At 43.4% G+C, this 14,063-nt stretch overlaps 1 protein-coding gene across 28 annotated transcripts in view; it reads left to right on the top strand.

Annotated features, from left to right (window-relative positions):
- Window positions 1–1,036: 1,036 nt before the first annotated feature.
- PKNOX2 (PBX/knotted 1 homeobox 2) overlaps window positions 1,037–14,063 on the top strand; it is a 338,759-nt gene continuing 325,732 nt past the window's right edge. For 12 of the 28 annotated variants that reach the window (XM_087875606.1, XM_087875615.1, XM_087875601.1 and 9 more), the window contains exon 1: window positions 1,038–1,170. The gene's annotated coding sequence lies outside the window, so the exon portion shown is untranslated. Of the gene's footprint in view, window positions 1,171–14,063 lie in introns of all 28 variants that reach the window. The other 16 variants (XM_087875607.1, XM_087875599.1, XM_087875614.1 and 13 more) reach the window with 4 other exon arrangements.

Raw genomic sequence — 14,063 nt, 5'->3', positions numbered from 1 at the left:
TAGAAGCCCCAGTGGGCTGATTTTGTAATACAAGCACATTTTGAAATGATGGGGACTATAAGGAATATTTCTGTGTTTGTTTGTTTATTTATTTATCCAATTTGTATGGGTGACCTTCTGATGAAAAAGTGACTCTGTGCAGCATACAAGAAAAAATAAAATAAAATAAACTTTCCAATATGTTCAACTAATTCTAAGCAAATCAGGCGCCCTAGTTTTGATTACATGATGCTGTGGACGCTGGGATGGTTATTAAATGCAAGGATTGGTTGCAAGTAACTTTTTTCAGGGCCACCGCAATTTCAAATGATCACTAAATGAATCGAACTACAGAAATAAATCGAGTTTGGAACCCACAACTCCTAGGTGTGGTGTGCGAACACAAACTATTAGGTGTTATCAATCACACTTTTGGCTTCGAAGGCCCTGTGGTTTATCCAATCTAGTTTCATAGCATACCCCGTTTCTCCGCCTGAGTTGAAGAAAAGTATAGAAATAAGTTAGGGAAAAAAAATAAAACCCTGCTATCTCCACAGGTTGGTTCGACTGCTTGAGAATTTATTTCCAGCCGTTTGGTTTGTTTCTCATTAATGCCTGCCCCACAAAAAATATCCAACAGCAACAATTTTCCTCACCCACGGCTGGCTGGGGAATTCTGGGAGTTGAAATCCACAAGTGCAAAAAGTTTGCCAAGTTTGAGAAACGCTGATTTATAGCAGGGGTCCCCAACTTTGGCCACGTTAAGCCTGGCGGACTTCAACTCCCAGAATTCCCAGGCTGGGGAATTCTGGGAGTTGAAGTCCGCCAGGCTTAACGTGGCCAAAGTTGCAGAGCCCTGCTTTAGAGCCTCGCAAACAGCTTCTCTCCCAGCCTTGCGTCTGGACACACAACCCACGGCCCGCTTCCCGACGTGTCCGCAGCGGCGGTTAAGCAGAGCGAGTCCGCTAGGGGGAGACAGGCCGAGGACCGCAGGGGAGGGGAGGGGGGGTCGCGTGTGCGCGCGCGTCGGGGGCGGCTCCTGCGCTCGGGGCTGGCCTGGGGGCGGTGCGCGGGCGGCAGGAGGGGGTGTGGCCGCGGAGGGCGGGGCCGCTTTGACGCGCGGCAGGGCCAGGCAGTGAGTATAGGCTGCGCTGTCAGGCCGGTGTCAGTCTGATGAAGATTGGCATGCAGGTAAGCTGTCATTCAGAGAGCCGAGTTGCGGCGCATCGCAGCCTCGCAGGGGCGGGCAAAGCGGGCTGGCGCTCGCAGCAGCAACAACCAGCCGCTCCTGCTGCTCCTCCAGCAGCCGGGAAGGGCTAAGCGGGCACCGGCCGCCAGCGAGCGTTGCAACGGGGGAGGAAGGGAGGCGAGCGGGGTTCGTTCTTCGGGGCTGCTGCCGCCGCCGCCGCCGGCTCCAGTCCCTCCGGCCTCCCTCGCCCGGAACTTTGGCTCGGCTCACTTAAGCCTTGGAGCGGAGGGAAGAGGGGCGCCGCCGGTTGGGGCGGACGGGGTCAAAGAGTCGCTGACCGAGCGGGGAGAGAAACTAGTCCGGGATTTCGGCGTTGGAGGGGGGGGGTTTCCAGGGCTGCGCTGCAGGTGGGATGCGGGTGCCGGGGAAGCCGGGCAGGAGAGCCCCGCAGGCGGGCTGGAAGCAAAGGGGACCCAGCCGGGGCGAGTGGGTCGAGTTGCTTGGGGGTGGGGGGGGCGGGGGCGAAAGGGGCGGGGAGAGGGGAGCGGGGGCTCGTTGGGGGGAGTTGGCGAGGCGAAGGCGAAGAAGTTGCGGGAGAGCCGGCGGGCTCCGCTCAAGGCGGCCAGGAGCCCCGCGCGCGCCCGGGAACGGAGCTGCGGCGTCCCGTCTTCGGGGCTTTGGAGGGGGAAAGAGTCGATCGTGGGTCCGGGAGGCTCGGAGAAGGGGAGCCGCCGACTAGGCTTGGAAGCGGGCTGGCGGAGCCGGGCTTGGGGTAGCGGCGGAGGGGCGAGGCTGCCGCGGGCGACTCCGGACACCGAGCCGGACTGCCACCCAAGCGCTTCGTCGCCGGCTGGGGCCGGAGATTCGGTGGAAGGGGGCAGGCGCGGGAAGGAGCGGCCGGGGCGGCTTCGGAGGGGCCTGGCGGGCAGCGCTTGCAGTCAAAGGCGGGCGGGGCGATCCCTCGTCCGCGCAGCGGCGGCGGCCTGGCGAAGCCGATGGGGAGGCGGGGCGGAGGACGGAGCGGGACTTGGAGCGGCTTCTCCCGGACGGAGGGGCCGCGCAGTGTCTCCGGGGCTGCCGAGGACCAGACGGAGGGAGGGGAGGGGAGGGGAGGCGAAGTGGCTGGGGCTCCGGGCCGCAACTTCAACTGGCCGCGGCTTCTTTTGCCGGGGAGACAAAGGGAGGCGCGTGGCTGTCCCCGGGCAACTCCCCCCCCCCCGCCGTCGCCCAGCGGCCGCGGGGACAGCGGAGCTCTCCGTCGTCGCCTCCTTTGGGCTTTTTCCGTCCCCGCCGCGGCGTCTTCCGCCGGCTCGCCAATGACCGGCTTCCCAACGCTTCTTTGCCGAAAGCGGGCGGCGATCTCGGCGCCTCAGAAGCCAGCGAGGCCGGCGCGGCGCACTTCGCCAGGAAAGCCGCTCGGCGGGCTGCGGACAAGCCAGGCTCTTCCTGCCCGCGGACAGCTGGGGCGGCTTCCCGAAATGCAGGCGAGAGAGCGGAGAGCCGAAGCGGCGTCCCCGGCCGCCTTTCGCCCGCCCTTAAGAAGCGGCTGAGGGGGCTTCTCTAGCGAGGGTTCCGTCGTTAGGAAACCGGTCGCTTTTCATCCGGGGAAGCGCAGTTCCGTGTAAGCGAGGGTGGCTGGGATCCCTTTGGGCAGCTGGAGGCGCCGGCTTTGGTGGCTGCGGAGATTCGGATAAATTTCCCGCGATTGTTGATTTAGTGGGCTTATGAAACAACTGCACTATTGTAAATTTATAAAGCAAAACCTCTTGGTTTGAGTTTTTTTTTTCCGATGGGAAGGTTCTTCGTTGGGTCGGTTCAGACAGAGAATAGATCTTTTTTTCTTCTTCTTCTCTCCTCCTTCTCTCTCTCTTTCTCTCCTTCTCTTTATTTTCTTCTATTTTCTTCTCCCTTTCTCTTTCTTTTCCTTCTTCTCTCTCTCTTTCTCTCTCTCCTTCTTCTCTCTATTTTCTTCTATTTTCTTCTCTCTCTCTCTTCTCCCTTTCTCTTTCTTTTCCTTCTTCTCTCTTTCTCTCTCTCCTTCTTCTCTCTATTTTCTTCTATTTTCTTCTCTCTCTCTCTCCCCCTTTCTCTTTCTTTTCCTTCTTCTCTCTCTCTTTCTCTCTCTCCTTCTTCTCTCTATTTTCTTCTATTTTCTTCTCTCTCTCTCTTCTCCCTTTCTCTTTCTTTTCCTTCTTCTCTCTTTCTCTCTCTCCTTCTTCTCTCTATTTTCTTCTATTTTCTTCTCTCTCTCCCCCCCCCTTTCTCTTTCTTTTCCTTCTTCTCTCTCTCGCTCTCTCCCTCCTTCTCTTTCTCTCTCCCCCCTCTCTAGCCTCTTCTCCTTTTCTCTCTCGCGCGCGCTCTCTCTTTCTCCCCGTCGGCGGCTTCTTCGGCCGCGCCTTTGGTTGTCCTTCCGAGGGGCCCGAAAGCCGCGCGTGGTGAACTCCGAGCCCCTCGCCCTTGGGCGGGCAGTAACTTAGCCACAGATTGCATGTATGGATTTGCGGTAAGTTAGTGGTGAAACGGAGGGGAAAAGATGGTGCGGGGTGCTGATTCCCAGCGGGACTGAGCAGAAAAACCAACAAGCTGGGTTTTAATAAAACAAAAGCGAGCCTGTATTCCACCACGCTTCCCCCTTCTTTTTTCCTTGGAAAAGTACCTTGTCTTGATTATGGAAAGCGGTTATCCGGCGCACAGACCTGCTGGACTCTGAGCTGGTAATCGAAGCAGGCTTGGATGGATTTGAAAGGGACATGAAATGCACAGGACCAAAAAAAGCCTAGTGAAGTTCTAAGGAAAGGTCGCAGCGCCCCCAATGCACAAAAGGAACCCCACTCCCCAGTGCATTTCCTCATTTGTGCTATATTTTTCAACTTTTCCTGAAAGTCTATGAATGAAAGTGGTGTGCAGTATGATGGGTAGCTTAACTCTTGTATTTATTTAGATAGGTGAGTTCTTTTTCCTTTCCCTTTCCCTTCCCCTTCCTTTTTCTCTCTTGCCCTTCCCTTCTCCTTTCCTTTCCACTGTTTCCCTCTCCTCTCTTTCCCTCTCCTTCTCCTTCTTCCTCTCCTATTTCTCCTTTCCTTTCTCCTTTCCTTTCCCCTTCCCCTCCCCTCCCCTCCTTTCCCCTTTCTTTTTTCCTTTCCTCTCCTTTCCCTTTTCCTTTCCTTTCCCCTTTCTCCTTTCCTTTCCCCTTTCCTTTCCTTTCTTCTTGGGCTTTTGTAATACTTCTCTCTTTTTAAAAATCCTGCTCTTCCTCCACAGATCTCAGGCTTGTTTATAGCAGCCCTTGAAGATAGGTTAGCACCAAGGGAGCAGCAAGACCTCTGCTCAAAGCAGATTTCCTGGCTGAGAGGAAATCTGAACAAGAGTTTCTAAATCTCAGCAACTCCGTGGCTACATTATCCCGCCTTTGCGTGCCAAGATTCAAATGGACTTCTAGTGAAAATAACAGAGGAAGATGATCTGATCTTGGAGTTTGCTTGGGGCGGTGATCCTACAGAACCTGTCCTCTGTGCAACAAACGTTCATGATGCAAAATATTTTTGAACAAACCTCTTGAAATATTGCTTTTCTTTAGAAGACGTAGCTGCTGTCTTTTTGCTTCCCAAACAGTTCTGTTCACAGAGCAGCTGAACCTGAGTCCATTAAAGGCTTTACAGCTGCACTCATGCAACACATTAAGCTTGATTAGTTTTACGCTTTGTTAGAGTTTGGGGTGAATCTTTGCTTTGATTCATTGGATTCTACAAATATAGAAAAAAAGGGGTAAAATTAGTAAACAACTTAGGGTGTAATCATGGTTGCTGACTTTGCATATCATGGTTTAACCTCTGTAATAAGTCACAATGGATCCTAGTTGATGGATTGATCTGTCTCATTACTTATCATGCTTCATCTTAGCATGGAATTGGTAGGTCAGTCTTCAAAGATCAGATTTTCAATGAACTGCCAGAGTATATATTCTATACAGAGAAATGGTGACCTACTTTCTACTTCCCAACCTATTTTTACAGCGCAAGGTATTTGCATTTTAGAAACAGAGAGCAATAAATGCTACGGTACTGAGGAGGAAGACAATAACTGGTGTGGAATTCATAGAAAATGCTTATGGATAGCAATAGTTTTAACATCATCATCAGAGCTTCTTGTCCATGAGGTCAAATCTTCCCATCTTGATCAAACATTTTGGAACTAAAACTATATCCCTGTTTGTGTTTCCTAGCATCCATTATGCTACCCATTGACTCTGATCCCAAAGGTTTCACGTTATTCTTATTGGTTCCTTGAATCAGTCCTAACTCCTGGTGTCATTTTTGGCAATTGCTCACCAGTAGCTTCTTCCTAGTGCTGAGAGGGAATGATTGGCCCAAAGTCGCCCAGCTGACTTTGTGTTTAAGGCAGGATTAGAACTCACAGTCCCCTGGTTTCTAGCCTTGTGCTTAACCACTAGACCAAACAGACTCTCCCTTGATGCTGGAGGTAACTTACAGCAATTGGAAGTCTTATCCTCTGTGAGCTGGTTTAAACTCTTTTAAGCCATCAAAGTTTCCTGCCAATGCTCACTTTGTGTTATTAGACTACATAATGAAGTACAAAACTATTCCTCAACCATACCCATTCAGTAAATTTCACCTTGTCTTCTCCATAGTGGTGGTACCTTCATCCTTTCTTTGCTTTAGGACGCTGAAACCCCTTGTTGTATTATAGGGAGAAGGAAGCACAGGTATAAAAGGCACTGCTCACACGAAAGCTGTTGTGATTTTAAAAATAATTAAATACAGGGGGTCCAACACTAGCAGTAAACCAGGGAGAGTTGACTAGTTAATGTGGCCTCAGGCAAAACATTGGGAAACACAGCTTTTTGTCCAGTTGGTTCACCTTTAGTGGATTGAATAACATCATAAGATTTATGGGCCTATAAATTACCAAACAGCAAAGCTGCAAAAAAGGAATGATGTGGTTGTATATGTTGTGCAAGAGAATATCAGTTCAGTCAAAGGATGAAAAGAAAGGCAACAAGGATGGTTAGGAGACCAGAAATAAAGTCCTAGGAGAGGCTGAAAGAGTTGAATATGTTTAACCTCAAGAAAAAAATGTCAGAGAGAGAGAGAGATAGTAGCACTGTAACTTACCTGCAACGTAGAGGAAGGGAGTGATCTGTAGGTTGCCAAGAAAATTGTAGGGATTCATTACTGCAGGCACCAGGAGTTAGTATCAACCCAGGGTTTGGAGTACAGAATAATGATTTTGTTCCAAAAAGGAGGGTTACAGTTAAATGATGAGGGAAATGTTAGGCACAGTTTGACATTAGGACCAATTCTCAAAGAAGGTGATGATGAATCCTTCAGTGAGATGTTCAAGCAGAAGTCTGTCCATCTGTCCATCCATCCATCCAATTTCTGTGGCTGCCCAACTCACATATGTGACCAGACAGCCAGTTGATTTCTTGTATGGATAAAGAGGTTGGGATCTTCCAATGGTTGGTCCTACTCTTGGTCACTCATAGCTAGATGCAAGTAGGAAAAGGCCCTTAGACTGGTGGAAGCATATCTTCTCATAAAGAAACGTCCAAGAAGACAAGATTCTGGAGTTTCTCTTCCTATGAACCATCTTAAATCTGTATTCTGGAATCAGTTTCTAAAAGTAAATCTTCCAAACTAGTTCTTCAAACCGAGTGTTTATAATATGTTGGCCTACATAAAATGGCCTTGTTTCAGAGCTGGATCATCCCAGTAACAATTTCTAGCTCAAGGAATTTACTTCTGGAAGCTATTTTGAAGCTGCATGGTCCAAGATGAGGTTTGGAATTTTAGAATATTTCTGTTTCAGGATGTTCAAACATTTTACATTCCTAGTAACTTCTTTCAATATGGTTTTAAAGTAAGAAATTAAAGGGCAAGACTTGGTTTAATGTCCCCTCCCCATTTTTTTTTTTCATGAAAAATCCTTAAGAATTTGCTCAGCTCTCCTGTTAAGACAGAAAGATGAAGACCAAAGGATCAAATTTCTTGACATAATTTATCACCTGTAATTTTGTATTCCAGTTTATTTAGCAAAATATAATATGCGTGTTAATTATTTCACATGGGAGAAATGCCTCCCGAGTCCCTTTCTCCCCACCCTGCAAAGAATAACATTTCAGTTTGTTCCATAGTAATTGCAGATTTTTTGGCTTGCAAACAGTCATCATCCTTTTTCAGAATGTAATTATCCAGGTATGTAGATATCTGAAGAAACATTTCAAGAGGGAAAGTTTTCATGGAAACTCGGGGAGTGGCTCACACATAGATTTGTTTCACAAGGTTAGACAATAAAACACAATTTATAAATAGTTTAATAAAAAATGCAGTGGCATTAACATAATTACTGAGGTTGCAAGTTTAGCTTTAGCAGAGCTGGCTCGGAAAGTGTGTTGGAGAAAAGTTGTGTGTGTGTGTGTGTTGTTTGGATTGCAACAGAGCTGGCTTTCTTTGGTTTCTGGTTACACGAACCTTCCATGAAGGACCTTTACGCAAAGATCTGTCTCACTGAACGCACATCCCTCCATGTAACCCTAAACCAAGCAGGATATTTTAAAACTGAAGCAGTGAAGATTAGATTAGGTCTCCTTCAAACCTCTCTCTTCTCTTCTGTTATTATTTTTGGCTGGAATGCGGAGGAAGGCAGCTGTCTCTGACAAGGGTCAGAATGTCAGTTTGGGTTTCAAGAATGGGTGGGATTCTTCCCTCCTCCCTTGTTATTCTTTCTGTCTTTTCTACAAGTCCCTTGGAAAATCAGGGTGGGATGTTTGTATCCCTTGAGTTGAGAGAAGACCTCTGCACAACACACTATGATGTGCAGGGGAGTTGATCTCCAATTACAAAAATTGTAATCCACAATTGCCAGTAATAAAATTATGTCTGAACTCCTCATATTGTCATTTTAGTTTGCACTGCAAGCTGCCTGAAGTGTTGAATAAACAGAAAGCTGGGAGATAAATAACAAACACAATGAAGCATGATAAATGCTGCATGTACTCATGAAGGCACAGAAAGCTGAGATTTACTCAAGGGATAAATGGAGATTCTCAATCATCCAGGTCTTGGTTGTCCCAAACATGCTTTTTTCAAAAGGCAACTTGACTTTTGTTTTTCCAAAAACAAAATCCAGTTGCCTTTTGAAAAAAGTTTCTTTGGGACATACTCAAGGGGTATGGATTGGTTCAACCTCTAAAGTCTCTATGCCTTGTCCTCTTAGTCCCTCACTTTTTTTGAATGGGAAAGACAGAAGTGGGAGGATCTGTTCAGTTAAATCTAACTAAAAGGACCTCTGGTATCATCAATCTTCACAAAACCAAACTGGTTGGGCAAGGAGAACCCAGACTTTGTTTCCAGGATCTGTGGGTATTTATCAACCTCCCTACAGTACAGATAATATGTGTAATATTAGAGTTGCGGCAAGAAGTTTTACGAGTGTCTTCTCTTCAACCACCTTATAGTTCCCTGCTCTACATCTTGTTCAGCGCAGGAGGATCTGAAGTAAAGTAGCAACTGGAGTTCGTTGGTTCGCTGCACTTTTATCCTTGGCATTGGCAGGTTAAATACCTCTATGGAGCTGAGGTCTCTGTGTAGCCAGGTAGCCTAAGAAAGCAGGGTTCCTGATCACATGCACCATGCTGCTTCCTTTCAAGTGCATTTTAATAGAGCTCCCTCCCAGCTTCCACATGGGGAGGTTGTAGACCGAAGTTTCTAACAGAGCAGCTTTATGGAACAGCTCCTGTTCAGTGAATGTGTACAAGCAAAGTTGGACAACTATTGTCAGGGATGTTTTAGCTTGGATCCCTCTACTCAGCAAGGGTTTAAACTCATTTGTGTTGTGATGCTCTTCCTTCCCTGAAGCAGATTGCGCATGACTGCAGAATTAGTGCTCCTCATTTGAGAGCTGAGATAATGATCCCCAAACAGATTGTATGAAGGTTCCTTCACCACGAGATTTCCCAAAAAGGTCTGTGTTTTATTTCCAGAAAGCAAAAGGAAAGTCAGTCTGCTGCCGAATTATCTTTAATAATGTAAAGATCTTTCTTTGCCCGTAAACACAACTGATAACCCTTCTGCTTCACAGTAGTTTTAGTTACAGCTAGGTAGATTTTTCCAATCCAGTTAGTGTTTTCAGAAGGAAGGGAATGATGGATTATTTTGGACTGCTAATCTTTTTTTTTTTATTGAAAAAGTTTTTCAAATACAAATTTTCCCCCTTTTTTCTCCCCCCCTCCTCCCTAACCGCCCCTCACCACCCGCCCCCCTGTGACTTCTTCAAAATAAAATCCAATTTCGTAACAGATTATATAATATTTTACCATCCCCTTGCTCCATCCCTCAAATACTGACCCTTTCTTTCTAGTAATATTATTACATCCCCCTTTTACCATACATTTCAAAATAACATTCTACTGTAACATTGTATAATAACTTCTAGTTTAGCATAATAACATTATTTTAACTCCCAATTTAGCAATAATCTGCCCTTTTTCTCCTCCCCCATACATATATCTATATATTAATATAACATTTCAAAACAACCTTCCACTTTAAGACTATATAATAAATCCTATTTTAACATTTAATCTTTAATGTATATTAATATAACATTTCAAAGCAGCCTTCCCCTAAAAAGCTATATAATAAATCCTAATTTAACATTTATTCGGCTCTATCCATTTCCTCCACTCCCATAAATGTATCTCTTAAACATCCCTTTTCTTAAACTAAACAATCAATAAACTAACCTGTCTCCACCCACTTTCCTACAAAATTACCATACATAACAATTCTTAATATCTTTATTCTTCTGCCCACCCTACTAAAAAAATATTCCCTTATATAGATAACATCAATGACTTTAAATTTATAATCCATATAATATAATATCTTCTTTGATGTCTCTCCACTGGATTGTTAACTCCATCGTCCATATTAGGGTAACATAGCATCCTGATTGCAACAGAATGTTCAAAAAACTCCTCAGTTATCATCTGCCCCCATCAACAATAAATATCTTCATGTATATAAAAAAGGAAAACAACCACCCGAGTGACATTATAATTGTATTCCATATAATATCTGTAGTAGTGGATTTCTTCAGGATTATTAATTCCCACCATCATAAAGGGGTAACAACCAGATCTTCTGCATGCCCCGGCATAGCTCTCTTGCCATATAGCTCAGGATAAGCATGATATATTTATCAAAAAAAAAATAATCCAAAATGGATAATTCCAATCCAACAATTTAAGGCCCTTTTCACATCCCAAAATTACAGCACTGCAGAGGTCTGTCACTCTCCTCAGGATAATGTTGACCAATACTTCGCCTCAACTATCTTTTCATGTATTCAGTCATCTTTTAAATAACTGGCTTCACTGTTGCCTAATTTAGAAATTTTTGTTTTTGCGAGATCTATTTCTTTTTTTCTTGACTTGTTGTGGGTTTGATCTCCATCCTAATTTCCTTTCTACGAGTTGTATATCGACTGATCGGTTTTCATTCTGATTTATAGCTTGATCTTGTTGGTTTTGCTTTTGTGACTCGTATTTCTTTTCTATAAGTTGTGTATCAACTAATTGATTTCCATGTTTGTCTGTGACTTGATGAATCATCACATTAGAATCCAATGCCACATCTCTTTTATTTGTGGATAATCCAGCTGAGGTATCTAAAGAATCCAAAGGCGATTCATCTACAGAGGCCTCTGTAGCTCGATATTTTTCCTTTATTTCCAACTCCTTCTGCTTATCTTGTATTGTGCATAAAAATATTGAACTCATTTTCAAAATTTTTTGGTAAAATTCTTCCGCTTTTTCAGCAATATTTAATTGATATCTTACTCCTTGATATCTCAATATTATACCAACTGGAGTATCCCACCTAAATATAATATTTCTCTTTTTAAGCTCAGTCACCAGAAAACCAAATTTCTTTCTTTCCAATAGCACCTTAGGTGGTAGCTCTTTGTATATCCAAATCTTTCTTCCAAACAAATGCAGAGTAGAATTAAAAGATTTTTGCACGATATTATTTCTTATTTCTTTGTCTGTAAAATAAATCACCACGTCTCTTGGCAATTGCCTTTGCTTTGCAATCCAGGAGTTTATTCTATAAACTCTGTCAATCCTACAAAATACTTCCTCAGGATGAACCTTTAAGATCCCAGCCAGAATTTCAGAAGATATTTTTCTTAAGTCATCTCTATTGTTTTCCTGTAATCCTCTCAGTCTAATCGCATATTCTGTGAGATTATATTGCATCATTAAAACTTCTTTTTCAATCTGTTGTTTTATATTTTCTGCATTACAAGTCTTATAATCAGCTTCCATTTTAAGTTTTTCTTCTAAGCTATTATCTTGAGTGTTTATCAAATCATTTTCAGTTCTTTGTATTTTATTGTCCAAATTATCCTCAATTTCCTCCATTTTAGACTCTAATAAGTCAATATTTGTACCCAACTTCATAACAATTTCTGAAAAGCCATTAGTCACTTTTGCAATCTTTCGTTGCAAAATATCAAACTTTAATTGCACCATTTCTTTAATTTCCTGCTTAAAGTTTTCAAAGTTCTGATTAACAATCTCATCCCTTCTTACAATCTCCTCCAAGAAAAATTCAATTATATTAAAATCAGTTTTCTGAGTCTGTAGGTTTAGAACTTGTTCATGTAGTTTATAGATGGGGGAATCCCCCCCCACTGCTTGTTTGTCTGGCTTTGTAAGTCTGAACGCCATATTTCCACACAGATAAACTCTCTTAGAAAAGAAAAGAAAAACAAAGAAAGAGAAAAAAGCTTCTTTCCAAACAAGATCAATACCAAATCTCCAGGAAAGAGAAAACACAAAAGTGGAGCTTTTTCTTCAATTGTAGCCAGGAGTATTTATTCCGCTACTTTGTGGCTTAATAAGAAACGGAAGGACTTTCCCTTTTCAGCTTCCCTGCTCAAACTTCGGCAGTCGCCATTTTAAAAGTTCTTTTTTACTTTGTTCAGTATCCTTTGCAAAATAAATATAAATACTTGTGATTTAGGGTCACAGGTCCAGATCTCATCCTCTTTACTTAGTCTGTTAGTTATCTTGAAAAGCTTGTTTTCGTCGCCTTGCTCTGCAAAAAGGCAGAGGTCTCCCAACGCCCGGAGCGAACGGCGAGTGATATAGGGAGCCTCATCCGCTCGCCCCCAAGAGTAAAAAAAAAAACTCTGGGGGCTTCGCGGAAAGCTCTACCTACACTCACCTACTCTATCTCACATTTCCTCCTGGAAATGGAGTTTTTCGAGCCACCTTTCCGTTGTAAAGGCGGCTCTTTACAGGTGATGGGGCTGGTGGTCCCGAGGGACCGTCTGACAGCAACAAAAAGCCGCCACCTGCTAATCTTGATCAAGAATTAGACAAAAGGATAAAATGCAGAGGTTTGTGATGAGAAGCCGATGTAAATCCTTGCAAATTGGAGCTGAAAATAAAACAAACTTGTACACTGGCAAAGCTTCTTCACAAAGGACTTTGATTTAGGCTAGGATTTAAGTTTAATACATACAGAAATATCTAACATACTGTCATGCGATCCACTTTCATGGTAAGCAACATTACACAGAGTGCAGAAGACAAGAATAAGTTAATGAAATTAAAAGTGCTGAGATAAAACAGCTAAATCCAGTTTATACCATATCATTCACTATATCTTTCCATACTTTTCTGTTCTTTCCTTCCTTCCTTCCTTCCTTCCTTCCTTCCTTCCTTCCTTCCTTCCTTCCATCCATCCATCCATCCATCCATCCATCCATGTATTAGAAAGCGGCAGGATCAGTGGCTACAGAATCTCCTACATTTGAAATGAAAATTACACTATCCTCAAATGCAAAACAAAATCAAGCATAAATAAGAAAATCCAAGTTGGATTTTGTATCAGTCGCAGATTTCTTCTTATGTAACTTCTGTATTTCACTGGAATCAAACTTTGACTACTGTACATTAATATATGGAATCAAATACAAAGTGGATAATAAAAGAGTTGTATTCTCATCAATTTATTTTACAACTCTGCAAATAACTATACAGTATATCATCATAAGTGTGTATCTGTTAACACATGCAGATTATCCTTTCCATATTTTGGTAATTAGTGTTTTTTTAAAAAAAATCCCAGTTAGAAATATATTTAATTCCACATCTCAAGGATCCTTTTAAAAACAAAGCTTTGGTCCTTTGATTTTGGTTCAAATGGGTTGAGAAGTAGCAAGAATTCTCCTTCTGATCTTTTAAATCAGGGTAATAGATTTGAAATAGGACTATGCCAATTAGGCTTCTAGATGACAGTAAAGTCTTCTCTAAGGGTTTGGTGCCATCTAGAAGCTGTCCAGATCTTTGCAGATATGATACCCCATCCTAAAACTGAATCTCTCCAGCTTTGGACCAATGCTACACCACACTGGGTCTCATCTAATGAATGATGAATAGGCAGCTTTTTAAATATAGGGATCTGTCCAGTGCATTTGGTTTCTGATTTTCTCTGAAAATGTTAAAAGATTGAGCCTAGCCGTTTAGAGAAAGCAGATACCATGCTATCTGGGTTGCTGTTTTTTTCAACCTAAAAGACATACATTGGGGATTTGTGGGCCTCTAACCTGCATTCCTTAAAATATAGATGAATCTTCCATCAAATGGACATTTATCTTTAAACACACATACCTGTACACATAACTGTAATGGTAAAACTCTTGATATTTCTGCTTAACTCGGGCTCTGTTTTGGTTAATTCCCACCTTAGCAATTTTCTCACCGGAACATTCTCACGGGAATGTTGCGTTGTTGTGAAATGTTTGAACAAGGTGTTAGTAGACATAGAATGGATGCATTATTTATTTATTTTTATTTATT

Source organism: Pantherophis guttatus, chromosome 9 (genome assembly GCF_059756535.1).
Source record: "Pantherophis guttatus breed Tessera chromosome 9, ASM5975653v1, whole genome shotgun sequence".
NCBI classification, from domain to species: Eukaryota; Metazoa; Chordata; class Lepidosauria; order Squamata; family Colubridae; genus Pantherophis; species Pantherophis guttatus.
The sequence above is the reverse complement of the archived record's forward strand: the minus strand, read 5'-3'. Positions and strand labels throughout refer to the sequence as shown.